The sequence below is a fragment of the Mustela nigripes genome, chromosome 13 (assembly GCF_022355385.1).
Source record: "Mustela nigripes isolate SB6536 chromosome 13, MUSNIG.SB6536, whole genome shotgun sequence".
Lineage (NCBI taxonomy): Eukaryota > Metazoa > Chordata > Mammalia > Carnivora > Mustelidae > Mustela > Mustela nigripes.
Window position 1 is genome coordinate 1,354,854 of NC_081569.1, and position 13,337 is coordinate 1,368,190.

Genomic DNA, 13,337 nt, shown 5'->3' on the forward strand with positions numbered 1-13,337 from the left:
GGACCCTCAACCGCGGCCACACAACGCGACGCCCTCAAGCGCCTCCGGCCCACGCGCCTGTGCCCGGTCGACCCCGGCGGCGAGGGTTGGGAAGCGGCTCCCAGCGCTCCGCCCCCCCGCCCCCCGCACGGGGCTCCGGCCAATCGCCGCGCGCCGCGGATCCAGGCCCCGCCCCCAGCCCGCGCACCGCCCTGCGACCCCGCCCCCAGCCCGCGCGCCGCCCCGCGGCCCCGCCCGGCCGGTAATAATTAGGCGGCGGGCGGGGCGCCGCGTCAGCGCCGGGCGCCGGCCAATCGCAGAGCTCGGCCCGCGGTCGCGTCACAGGCCGAACCACCAAACAGAAAAGTTTAATAAACAGCGGACGGAGGCCCGCGGCGGCGGCGGCGGGGCCGGAGCGAGCAGGGGTTCGGCGGCCTCACCTGTCCCCACTCTCCGGCGGCGACCGGCGGCGGCGGGCAGCGCGGCGGGCGGGGAGGGCCGCCGCCAGGTGAGCAGCGCGGCGGGGGCCGGGGGCCGGGGGGCGCGGGGGCCGGAGCCGCTCCCTTCCCCCACCGGCTGAGGCGCGGCCGCGGCGCTCCCCCGCGGGCGGACGGAAGCCAGGGCGGCGGGCGGGGGGCAGGGCGGGCCGGGGGCTGCGCTCGCGGACCCCCGCCCCTGCTCCGAGCAGTTGACAGGCGGGGGGTGGGGTGGCGGGAGCCGGCCTCCACCTGCTGCGCCCGCGGCCCGGGAGGGGCGGTCCCTCCTGTCACGGCGCGTCCCGGCGGCGCGGGTGTGGGCGGGCGGGGGTCCCGTAGGCCCCCAACCCCGCGGCAGCCGCCCCTCCCGGGGTGTGGGCGGGCGAGGGTCCCGAGCGCCCCCACCCCCTTCCGCGGCAGCCGCCCCTCCCGGGGTGTGGGGGTCGGGGGTCCCCAGCGCCCCCACCCCCGTCCCCGACAGCCGCCCTTCCTGGGGTGTGGGCGGTTGGGGTGCCGGGCGGGGTCTCCCTGGGACCCGGTGCGCGCTGGAAGTTGGGGGCCGTGGGCGCCCGCCCTGCGTCCGGCGCTGGGGCCCGGAGCGAGGGTTCGGCGGGGTTCGCTTGCCCGACAGAGCTGCGGCGGCCTGCGAGGTTAGCCCGGGGTCCATTGCCTGCCTGCGACGCACGGGCCAGCGCTCCAGGGGAAAAACGCTCTTTTCCTGCAAAGGGTGCCCTTTGCGTTTCTGCAACAGGTCGCCTCTACACTCTGCTCCCTGCGCGTCTTCCAGTGCCCGCGGGCGGCGGCGGAGGGGGAGCCCGAGGGGCAGGGGGCGTCCCGGGGGGCGGGTCCTCTCCGAACGCGCAGGGGAGCTGACGCGCGTCGGAGACCGGGTGGCGAGAAGAGCCGCGACGGCGGCCCCCGCCGCGAGGACGGCACCAGCCCGCCGCCGGCATCCGCTCGCCGGGGCCTCCCCTTCTCCGTGCCCCGGCCTCCTCGCCCGGCACCTCGGTGTGTCCGGTGCCCGGTGTTTATCACGGCCTCGCGTGGGAGGGGAGACACGGGTTCGCCGGTACGTGCGCCCGGACTGCGGACCAGGAGTGCTGTCCGCTCGGGCCGGGCCGGGGGCTTCGTTGCGGCCCGGCGCTCTGTTCCCCACCCCCCGCCCCCGTGACTAATGCTCTGGGCGCTCACAGCTCTCGGCGACCGGGCCCGGTGCGCGCTGCTGGGCTCCAGCCCCGGGCGCAGGCCTGCTAGGGCTCCCGCCGGCGCGGAGCCGAGCACGCCAGGCCAGGTGTGGGGCGTCCAGGGGGTGCGGGCCACCGCGGCTGGTTCACAGTGTGCGAGCGCCGGCACCAACGCGGATTCCCGTAGCATGACTCTTTCCTTGGAGGTCACAGCGGGAGCAGTCGGGCGCTCCTTGCCCTCTACTTCAGTGCCAGCCTAAGTGTGAGTGCAGAAAGCACTGGGTTGGGTAGGCTAAGTCGTCGTCGTGCGCGGCCCCTCGGTCGTGTTGGCGGGTTCCCTCCAACTTCTCTTGTTCCTTAGCACGGGTCAGAGAACGCGCCCTCCGTCTGTCCTTACAGCTTTGCACACTTTGGTTAGGGGACGCCCCCATCGACCGGCAGAGCCTTCAGGGAAGAGCAGTAGGACGGAGGTGCTCTTTGTGCAGTGACTTGGAGGGTGACCTGCACACTTCTGGAGGAGGACGTGTGGTGGGCTTTAGGATACGCTCTGCACGCTTCTGAGAGCTTTGTCGTTCCCCAGCCTAGACTTGGGAGTGCGACACCGGTGTGCTCCTAGAGCCGCGTTACTGACCGGGCCTGCAGCAGGCGCTGACCACGCTGGGGCAGCGTTAATTTCGGGAAGCGGTGCATAAGTCATGGGAGTTTATAGACGGCTTCAAACATCTTGTTTGGAAGGTGCAGGAGTACAGAAGCTTTGTTGCTGTAACTAGCATGGGTAGCTCGCACGCACATTTAGCAGGCTGCTTGGTTTTGGTCGGGCTGTTTTATTATCCTGCTTAGAAGCTTTAAAAAAAGCCTCAGTTTTGTTTTAAGGGCAATGTGTTTTTGGTGTGGCATCCCCCCCCCCCCACTTTTACAAGGAATAGAAGGTTACAGAGAATAAATAACTGTTGTTAAAGTTTTAGCAGGTACACCCCGAGTCTTTCAGTTTGTGTACATTCTAAGAAATTGGGGGTGGGATTCTGAACGATTCTGGGTTGCCTCTGCCTTCAAAGCTTATCCGGAATATGATCTGTCTCAACACCTTGCTGTACCCTGGATGGTAAGAGCTGTCATCTAACCCGTCTCCCTGCCTCCCTGCCTCGGCTGTCGTGCTGCAGTCTGCGCTGTTCCTGTGGGGGAGCGACCGTTCAGTGGGTGAATTCGAGGCTCAGTACCCAACGGTGACTTCACAACACATGAAATGAAATGAGAGCTTCTTACTCTGCCAGCTTTACCCTAGACCTGCAGTGGCCAGTGGAAATGTAATGGGAGCCACATAAGTAACAAGATCTTCTGATAGTCAGGGGCACCTGGGTGGCTCAGTCCGGCATCTCACTCTTGACTCTGGCTCAGGTCATGATGTCACAGTTGTCAGATTGAGCCCCGCGGAGCGCTGGACACTCAGCAGGAAGTCTGCTTGCGATTCTCTCTCCCCACCGCCTCCCCGCCAGCTCCCACGTACATAAATCCTTAAAACCTTCTTATAGCCACATTAAAAAGAAAAGAGAGAAACAGGGGATAATATTTTATCCTGATAATAAATAGCAATAAAAATTTAAAAAAATAATGTTTTATCCCAAGATATTATTATTTCAATAAGTAATTAGCATAGGAAATTATTAATGGGCTATTACACTTAACTTTTTTCAAACTGTCTTCAAAATCCAATATATATTGTCCACTGACAGTGCGCCGGGACTGGCCCTGTTTGAGGTGCCGAATAGGCAGCCACACAGGACTCGTGGCTGTCGGGTGCATGGAGCCGCTCTCACCTGTCCAGCCTTGCCGGCTTTCCCCTGACTCAGCACCTCCAGCTCTACTGGTCTTTTTGGAATTCTTGAGCATGCCACGCTTATTTCCTTAAAATTGTGCTTTTCTGCCTGTCACATTCAATTGTATGTCTGCTCAGATGTCACGGCTTCAGAGAGGCCTTGACCAAGTTCCCTGACCCTGGGACTCTGCTTCATTTCCTTATGGAACCTGTCATCCAAAGTGGTTTATTGGGTTATTATCTCTCACTTCAGGGCAGAAGTTACATGCACATACGTAGGATTCTGTAAGGATGCACAGCATTTTGCCTTCCTGTCATGTGTCACTTGTTGCTTCATCCTCCTGTCACTGTTCAAGTGTGGGGAAGAGCTAACTAAGTCTTTCTACGTATTTCTCATTTCTTTGGGATTCAGACTGTCTTACAGTAACTGAGTCAAAGCACATGAACATTTTTTTGTCTTTTTATAAATATTGTCAGATCTTTTTAAAAAAATTTAACTAACATAAAGTTGACCAAATCTGTATGAAGTTTGACAAAAAATGTGAGGAGAGAATACACATTTCTCCCTATCTTTGCCAACACTTGAATACTGTCTTTCCTTTCAGAAGACTGATTATACATTTCTTAGCTTAATTATGATGATGAATGGGGAGATGGGTGTTGTATCTTCTAATTTGGCTTTTGTTCACTTGGGTCGGTGTTCTATATTTGCAGTACCCTTTTTATTCTTTTAAATATTTAGGATAGCAGCCCTTTGTCACATCCCGCAGATTTCTCCCTTGGCTCTTTGCCTTTTACGTGCTTAGGGTATTTTTTTTTTTTTTAACTTGAGTTTTTTACCTTTTAAGAAATTTAAGTTAATACCACCTTTCTATGCCCCCTCCTTTGCTTTCATATTTCATGGGTTCTCCTTGCCCAGATAACCGTTTTTTCTAGTTCTTTTATGCTTTCGTTTTTCACATCTATCTCTTTCTGTTCTTCTGGGACTTGTTTTGACATGATACATGAAGTGAAATAACTTCCTTTACATTTCCTTAATAATTAATCAGTTATTTTAGCCCCATTAACAAAAATCTTATTCTTGGTGCCTTGAAATAAAGCTACCTTTCTTATATACTAAAAACATATTTTTATACTTGATTCCTAGCTTTTATTCAGTCAGTATTCATGATTTGATACTAGTGCACATTGTTTTAGTAATTGGGAGTAATAATGTGTTTTCATTTTGTTACTCTATGTCTCCCTCCCTTTTCCTCCCCAAATTTTTGGCTGTTGCTTTGTTCTCAAGTTTTTTAGTTGATTCCTTAGGGTCCGGTGTTTTTGAATTTTTAAATTTAGAAACTTTTTTTTAAGATTTTATTTATTTATTTGATAGAGAGAGAGGGAACACAAGCAGCGGGAGTGGGATAGAGAGAAGCAGGCTTCCCACTGAGCAGGGAGCCTGATGTGGGGCTCGATCCCGGGACCCTGAGATCATGACCTGAGCCCAAGGCAGATGCTTAATGACTGAGCCACCCAGGTGCCCCTAAAAAATTCTTATATCTACAGCTAATGTTTTATATATAATAAAAATATTTAGTGTCATTAAATTCTTTTTTTGCATGTAGTTTCAGCTATGTTCCTTAAATGTTGACATGTATAAATATCTGTATTTATTTACTTGTCCCTCATAGCTGCTGTTGCTCTTTGCTGCCTGGACTTTGTGCCCAGTGCTGAGGCCTCCTCGGTGAACACACAGGGCCTTTGCTTTCACTGAGTTCAGAGTCTCTGGGAAAGCTAACTGAAGAACAAAGGGTTTTCAAATGTTGACAAGTGCTAAAAAGGAAAGAAATATGATGTGCCAGTAGAGATTGGAACGTGCTAATTGGATGTTCTGAGAAGGTTTCTGTGAGGATGTAATATTTAAGCTTAATGGTGGAACCAAGTTTGTTTGGGGAGTTTCTTTTAGCAAATCCTGGACCTGCCAGAACATTCAAAACAAACAAAACAATGGCACACTGAATTTCTTTTGCAAATTTTTTTTTGGTGAAAATTGCCTTGTAAACAGTTTCAAGCCTAAAGCTTCTCCTATGGAAAATTCGGCACTGTGATTTTGAGTTCTGAGATCAAGAAAGAGCCGGAGGAAGTTTTTCAAGCGAAGGGTACTGCTAGCACAAACGGGACAGAAGAGCTTGGCTTGATTTAGGATTTGCCAGCGGCGTAGAATGACCAGGGTTCATCCATTGAGTAGTGTGGGTCCAGCAAGATTCCTTGGGGGGACTGACATTATTTCCTGGAGAACCGGCTGCTTCGACTTCTCTGCCTTCCTACCCTATTTGGATTCTGTGACCCAAATCAGTCTCCTACAAATAATTTAAGATGATTTAACCCCTTAGTACTTCCCTTCATTATTTCTACTGTATTTTCCAGTTTTTCTCCACTCAAGACCTTTGCATATGCTGTGCCCTTTTGCTTAATTGTGATTTCCTTGAAGAATCCTTCCCTAATGCTGGCAAAAGAGGTTAAACCCTCTGTTGGCTATATTTACTCATTTTATATTGGACGATTCTTGTGTAAACACTTGTAATAACTGCAGTTCATTAAATGTAAGTGATTTGTTTCTGGGTTTCTTCCGCTAGAGCTGTTACTTCCAAGCTGGCAGATAGCCATTTGTCGCTATTTAAATCCATCAAAATTAAGTAATATAAAAAATTCGGTTCCTCAGTCATGCTCGTACATACCAGTTGCCCAGTAGCCACATGTGGCTGGTGGTGGTTGTCCCGGACAGCGGAGATGTAAATTTAAGCAGCCACTGGCTGTTGAAATATCCCAAGTCTGAATGGTCCTGTAAGCATAATATGAACTGACTGGATTTCTACTACCAAAAACAGAGTAAAATCTCAATTTAAAAATGATTACGTATTGAAGTAATGCTATTTTATATGTTTTGTGTTAAGTAAAATATATTATGACAATTAATTTAACTAACGTTGTGATGTGGTCATGAGAACATGCAAATCACTCATGGTTCCCATGACATTGCTGTGGGACAACAGTGGTCTGACCCTAAATCTCCACAGTGGGCAGGACAGTGCACCATGATGTCCACAGCAGGTAGCAGTACCAGCATCTGAACGTGCCATCTGAATGTTTGGTGGGTTCATAAACTCTTCTGTTAAGTTTGAACATTACTGTGTGGTCGTTAGAGGGTGTTACCTGTTCAGCTTGTTCTTTTCAAAATTGCTCATTTTCTGTGACTGATTTTTCATGACTGTTGAAAAAAGCAGCTTTTCTTTTGATAGGTATATAAAAATAAATTTTATTAAATAGAGTGGATCATTTATTTTTTCATCTTTTATTTCTTTCTAGCTTTGGCTGCTAAGAAAGAGGAGGGAACTTAGAGTCTGCCAGTCTGTTTTCTTCCATCACCTCTCTCTGTCTCGAAGTTGACTTAGATTGGCGGGGTATGTTACTTGCCACAGGAAAATTTATGGCTACTAAGTCTTAATAATTGAGTATTGGGAATGCTTTTTCCTTATACTTTGGTCTCGATATTTGTCTCTACATTTGTCTGTGACCTTGTTTATCCCTGTGGACTTAAAGCAATTGTCTTATAGAAAGGTACCTCCCCTTGGTTTATGCTTTATCTGTTTGTTTCCTTTGTGCTCAGAATTTTGCTGAATGGGCCCTTACCCTTTGCTCTTGCCCCCAGTGCTCCCCTACTCCCCTTGTGGTGTTCTCCCTTAATGGATTGGCAGGCACAGGGCAGGAGTTGCAAACTCAAATACATGCCTCACTTTTGTAAGCAATGTGTATTTGTCAGGGAAATATTTTTCTAAATTTTTTTTCTCCATTAGATAGTGGTTTGGGGACCATATCTTTAGTGACCTGGTCATGCTTTGTTGAATGTCAGGCTGGGCCTTTTATCAATTACTGCATAAACCCACCTGTTAGCACCCAGGGATGATGCCAAAGATTAATTTCTGTTGTGTGGAGAGTAATGTGAGCTGTTCTCAGTCCTTTACAGTTCTGAGGACGCCTTCACCCTGTTCTGTACCTACAAAAGTTAATCCTAATAGTCTAGGTACTTATTCCTTGTAGAGGGTCTTTTTAAAGTGAGATGAGACCTAGTTAGTTGTTCTGGCTTGTTATCTTCCTCATGGTTAGTTGATGGGTTTGGGAAGGCTTCTGAGCTCATCCCCCTCCAAGAATACACACTGCAGCCTTGGAACTTTTGCAGGCTTCCTGTTCCTATGAAGCAGTATTGTGTTCAAATAATCTCGGTCGTGGCGTTGCTTTCATTTGTTGTTGCTGTTTTCTTCTGCTACTGATTTAGAAGTAGAATAAAATCCCCTTATTTTTATCCTGTGAGCCGCCTAAAATGATATTTATCACAGTGAAGTTCTTTCATACAGGTCCTAGAGATCTGTGAACAATCTGGTATAACCACATCTATATTTGTTACAGATTGAGAGTGGGCCTGGTGTTATTTTCCTGTATGTAATGTGATCTGTTTTATACCAATAATTAACTCTGAAGTGAAACATTGATATCGGAGCAAAGGTTTTTTGGTTCCTGTAACTGTCTCGTAATCTTGTGTTTGCCAAAGTTTAATATATAAATGCTTGCCATCTCTTTTGCTGGGCCCTGTCAAATTTTGGCCATCTTAAACCCTTTCCCTCCGAGTTCTGTGCTGTAGCTCAAATTATGTGTTCTGTTATTTGCTCCGTCCCTCTTCGGCCTCCAGTGTTGTTTGGGGAGAGTGTCCTCACAGTGGGAAGAAAACCCGAACTTGACTCGTGGAGAGCCGCGAATCCTTGCAAAGCATCTTGGTTGGGGCAAAGCATCTTGGGGCCGGGCCTCAGTGAACTGGCCGTTTCCGTGTGTCCTCTGGAAGCGCCGAGCAGATGCGCGGCCACTTGGGTGTCCCCTTGGGTGTCCACTTGCAGTTACGTGCATTTCAGTCTCCTACAGACTTCGCTTTGTGTTCAAGGCAAGTTTGTTGGCTTTGTGTTGTTCTAATACACAGATTTTCTTTCCGGGAAAATGCTTGCAAGGTTTTGAACTTTGAAAACTATACATTCAATTTTAGAAATTTTTATGTAAACGTATTGAAAGTATTTTGAGAAGCACTGCGTTTTGGGTTTGTGTTCATAAGCCGGCTGAAATGTTGGTAGAGGCGACAGCTGGACTGTGCGGAGCGAGCTCCGCGCCAGGCCGGCTGGTGGTCAGCGTCGGAGGACTAGACGGCCGGCCGCGGGGGCACGAGCAGGGCTCGCGCGAGGAGCGCGGTGGACTGCAGCGCACCCGGCCGGCCTGCAGCCGGAGCGCCCGTGCGGCGGCCTCTCCGATCTCTGCGGGCGGCACCTCCTGTCGCCCGGTGTTGGCCGAGGGTCTCCCCGCCCGTGTGCGCGCGCCCCCTAAGTCCGCGGACGCCCGAGGAGGCTGCGAAGCCGTGCCTACCCTCAAGGAAGCGCCGCCGGAATTAAAGGAGAGAACGGACGAGCAGGGCCTCCGGAGCCTCACCGACGGCGCGCGGCCGGCCGGCGGCCTTTCCTCGGTGGCGGGCAGGCCGGTCGGCGGTGGCTGTGCGCCCCCGGGGCGGACGCGTCAGACCGGGGCGTGGGTGCCCTCGGAGCGGGAGGGTCGGCGTCGGAGGACCGGGTGTTCGCCCCGCGGCGACGCTGGGGATGGAGCGGCCGCGGGGCCATGGCGCGAGCAGGAGCGAGCCGGGGCTGTTCGCCGTGGCGGAGGCGGCGCCGGTTTCCCGTGTCGGAGGAGGCCGCGCTTCCGTTCCGTCGGCGGGACTTCGGGGGCGCCCGCGGAGAAGCGCGCACTCTGCTGAAGCAGTGTGTCCTCCCCGACTCCCCGGTGCCCTCCCGGCTGGGCAGCGCCTGCAGGGCCCGCGGAGGAGCGCCGTGGGGGCCGGCGGGGCCGGCGGGCCGGGGCCGGCGCCTCCCGTGCGCGCGCTCCCGCAGACAAAAGAGCGAGCCGGCGCGCCGCCCTGGGAAAGCGAAACCGCGCCGCCTGTCGCTTTAAGAGACCAGCTTCCCCGGCTCGCGGCCGCCGCCGCCTAACCTGCTAGCCAGGAAAAGTTCTTTAAAGTGACGGACGTCGGCCGCGTCCAACCGCAGCGGCCGGCCGCCGGCGCGGGGCGGGGCGTGTCCTCGGCGGCCAGTAGGCGCGCAGGGGGCGGGGCTGGCCGGCCAAGCTCGGTTGCCGCGGAGCACAGCTTCCAGTGAAGTTCATCTGAGGGGAAGCGAACAGAAAATTGTGGAGGTTTCGGTGGTAGGATTTTTGTTCCGATCTCCTAATTCTCCTTTTTCTTGCACGTCTGCTCCTCTGTGCTTCTGTGTCGCCGGGTTCTGTCACCGTGCTCTTTCTGCGCAAGGCGCCACTAACGGCGAGCAGGGAGCAGAACAAAAGGGCTGTTTGGACAGGAAATAGGTGTCGGGGGCATCAACTTGACTTTGTGGCCCGGGTCTCCGCGCGGCCCCGCCGTGCTCCTCCGGCCCGGCCTCCTCGCCGCCGGCCCTGGACGGGGCGTGCCCCTGAGCTCGGGTCACTGAGCCCACGCGAGGGCGGGCGGTCAGGGCCGCCGGGCTCTCCCCGCGACTCCGACGACCCCCCCAGGACCCCGGCTCCCCACTGCTGTGCTGGGGACTCAGCCCGGTGTCCCCACTACAGTGTGCCCCGGGCTCACCCCAGCCCCTCCCATGACGGTGCGCCCGGGCTCCCCCAGCCGCCCCCTGCGGTGCGCCCCGGGCTCCCCCTGCGCCCCTCACCCGCGGCGTGCTCGGGGCGGGCCAGCGGGGATCCCGGGGCCAGGGGCTCGCTGACTTCTTCCGAGCCGCACACGGGGACGCGCCGGCTGCTGCCTGCAGACCCGTCCGTTGCAGACGTGGGCCCGGGAGTCCGGGTGCGGGGCTGCGGGTGGGCCGGAAACTTCGCCAGGACCGGCTCTGAGTCCGCCGACTCTCCCGACGCGCCAGACCGTCGCGGCGGGTCCCGCGGCCCGCCCCGTCCCCGGAGACCGCTGTCCGCGCGCTGCTGCGCTTCCGTCCACAGAGGAAGGTGCTCGGAGCTCACGGGGTCGCCAGCCTCGAGCCCCCGAGCCGGCGCAGCCGTCGAGCCCGCAGCTGCGTGTGCTGGGCCTCGGCTGCCGGCTGCTGCGCGGGTTTCCGTGCGCGCTTCTCCGCTCCGGCTTCGACGCCGCCGCCGTGACAGCAGTGATGCGGACTTAGGACAAGTCGCCGCGCGCGCAGCTCTTGTGCTTTTCCCTCCTCTTACCTCGCCAGACTCTTGTACTTTTCCCGTAATTGGAAATCAGTGCGGTTTTATATTAGATTGTTCTTTCACTAAACTATGCCGTCTGTTAAAACTGGTTTTCTTGTGGTTGTACAGTTCTCCCAAGTCAGCAGGACCTTAATCGGTCTAGTCTTCTGCCTGAATTACATTGACATTGTTCCTCTTTTTTCACTCTTGTAAATAGCATTGTGTGAAACAGACTTCTGTGTGTACTTAAAAAATATTTCCTCCTTTTTCCCAGATTTTTCTTCTTCTGGAAAAATTGTTGCAGTGGGCTGACCTAGATGAAAGGATATGAACCCGTCAGTAGCCAAATTGCCTTTTAGGAAGGTTAGACCAGTTCATTTTGCCACCAACAGGATGTGCTTCAAGATTTGTCCAAGGGGTAGCCCCTTCAGTGTGCTATTAAAGTGTGCCTCTGAAGCTCTCCGATTGGGTGATTCCTTTTTGCCTAAACTAATAACCTATTTTAAGTCCCATTTTCCAAGATGTAAATGAATATAAAGTCATTTTCTGGTCATTAAAACCAGCTGAAGGAAATTGGAAAAATTTTTACCTGCTTAAGTGAGGGATTATATCTTGGTTGGATATTTTATTTATTATTATGCTGTCAGTAAGGACGGGGCTTCCTGTTTCACATCCGCCTTGCTGTTTATGTTTAGCCCAGGTTTTCTGGTATGCGCTGCTTCTAGTAAGCACGTATTGGGAGAAGTATTTTCTTACGGTTTCTATCAGAAACATTTTTAGAGAAGGGCTGCAGTAGGACCACTTAAGGTTACCTGCCTTTGAACAGGTGTGGACAGCCTTTGTCACTGTGCATCTCAGGGGCTTTTTATATGGTAGAGAAAGAGAATTAGTATTTGTAGACCTACATTTTAAAATGGTACATCAACACCTTTCCAGTATTTCATGGGTTTTCTGTGACCGAGCGCTCACACAGCAGTGTAGACCGTGTTGTTCTTGTCTTTGAGAGCGCTCTTTTTGGCGGTGACAGCTGGTCATGTGCACTTGACAGCTAGTGTGTTCCGTGGGCTCCGCGGTACCTGCTCAGCTTATGAACTTGTTAACTGATGTTCCATAATAAACTTGAAAAGTTGCTTTAAAGCAAAATTCAAGACAAATGCTAGTTTAACTGGTGAAAGGGAGGCAGTGATAAATGGTGGGGAAGCTCTCACTGATGCAGAGGGGCTGAGCACAGCTGCAGTTCTGTTTATTTTCTGTGAAGTTTTTCTTCAATTACTGATAACATCGTGTCTCCAACTTGCAGAGCTAATGTTGTTGGTCATTGTGTTGTTTCAGGGGAATGCTGTTTTGTTTGCCAACAGGTGAACAGTTTGAGTTTTCTAGACCCTTGGGTTTTTCTTCATATTTGGAGTGGCAGAGAAGGGCTTGAAACTCATCTGTTGTAATTAGTGAAATAGTTACCTTGAAACACATTTTCCATGCATTTAAATTTTGTGGCTATATCAGAACTTACATGGGTAAATTCTTCATTCATGAGTAGAACAACTGTTTGGGTTTCACTTGAATATTTACAATTTATGTTGGTGCTTAAGTATTTATATCACAAATGTTTCCTTTGTTCTGAATTTGAGAAAATGTATTTAGTTTTTTTTCAATCTTAACAGATGGATCTTGTTGCTACAATAGAAAAGAAGATAATTGTAAATATAAAGATTGTAGCTAAAGTCTTTGCAGGTTTAGCTGTGGGTCACATTTGAAGGCCCCCTGTTCCCCTGGGGCTCTCAGGGAATTGCACATCTGCCCTGTGAAGGCTGGATGCTCTCTGATTGACAGTTAGGGAGTAGCAACATTTCAGTGTGTAGGTTTCATTCAGCGTAGAAGCCAGTTTTCTAGTGGGAGAAGAAAATGCTTTAAATGAGCTAATATGGAGGCCTAAGAATAGTGATAGCTCTATTTTATTCATTAAGGATTAGGGGAAAAGTGATCTAAGAGGGAATATTAAATGCATTCAGAGTGTCTGTTGTTAGTCTCCATTCAAGGGGAATACAGGGATCTTTTGGTCTAATAACATGAGGTAAAATTATAATGGGCGTTCAGTTGGTGAAGCTGGAGAGAACCTAGAACTAGCATCTTCATATTGACCAGGTCTCTCTGTTCTGTGCAGTAGAGGGGCTGTACGGCTTTGCGGTGTTCTTCGTGTGTGGCTTCTTTATAAAAAGGAGGTCAATGTTTTAGAAAGTATTTTTTATTGACAACTTCTAGGAATTGGCTCATTTACTAACTCCTGTCTGGGAACCTGTTTGACTTCGTGTTTGGATGTCATTAGAAAAAAATGAACTTGAAACTTTTTTTTCTTTTCTTCTTCTTCTTCTTCTTGACAGAAAGATCTTTCTTTATACTTTTACATTTTCTCCCCAGAATAAGCACCGTGTTCCCCCACCAGCGGATTTTTGTTGAGTGTGTACTTGGTGTCTTAGTGAAATTTAGCACTGTTAACTACTTTTTTCTTCTTGAAGCTCTTCCCATGAGTTAGTGATACTGCTCTGGCTTCTTTTTGTGATGTCTGTCCTTTGAACGTGTTTCCTCTTTATAACCATTAAGTATTGAAATTTCGTAGGATTCTGACCTAACATT

At 51.6% G+C, this 13,337-nt stretch overlaps 1 protein-coding gene across 7 annotated transcripts in view; it reads left to right on the top strand.

Annotated features, from left to right (window-relative positions):
- Positions 1–354: 354 nt before the first annotated feature.
- Positions 355–13,337, top strand: part of ZFAND6 (zinc finger AN1-type containing 6) — a 64,198-nt gene continuing 51,215 nt past the window's right edge. For 3 of the 7 annotated variants that reach the window (XM_059371414.1, XM_059371421.1, XM_059371420.1), the window contains exon 1: positions 9,613–9,719. The gene's annotated coding sequence lies outside the window, so the exon portion shown is untranslated. Of the gene's footprint in view, positions 488–9,612; positions 9,720–13,337 lie in introns of those variants that run through there. The other 4 variants (XM_059371417.1, XM_059371415.1, XM_059371416.1 and 1 more) reach the window with 3 other exon arrangements.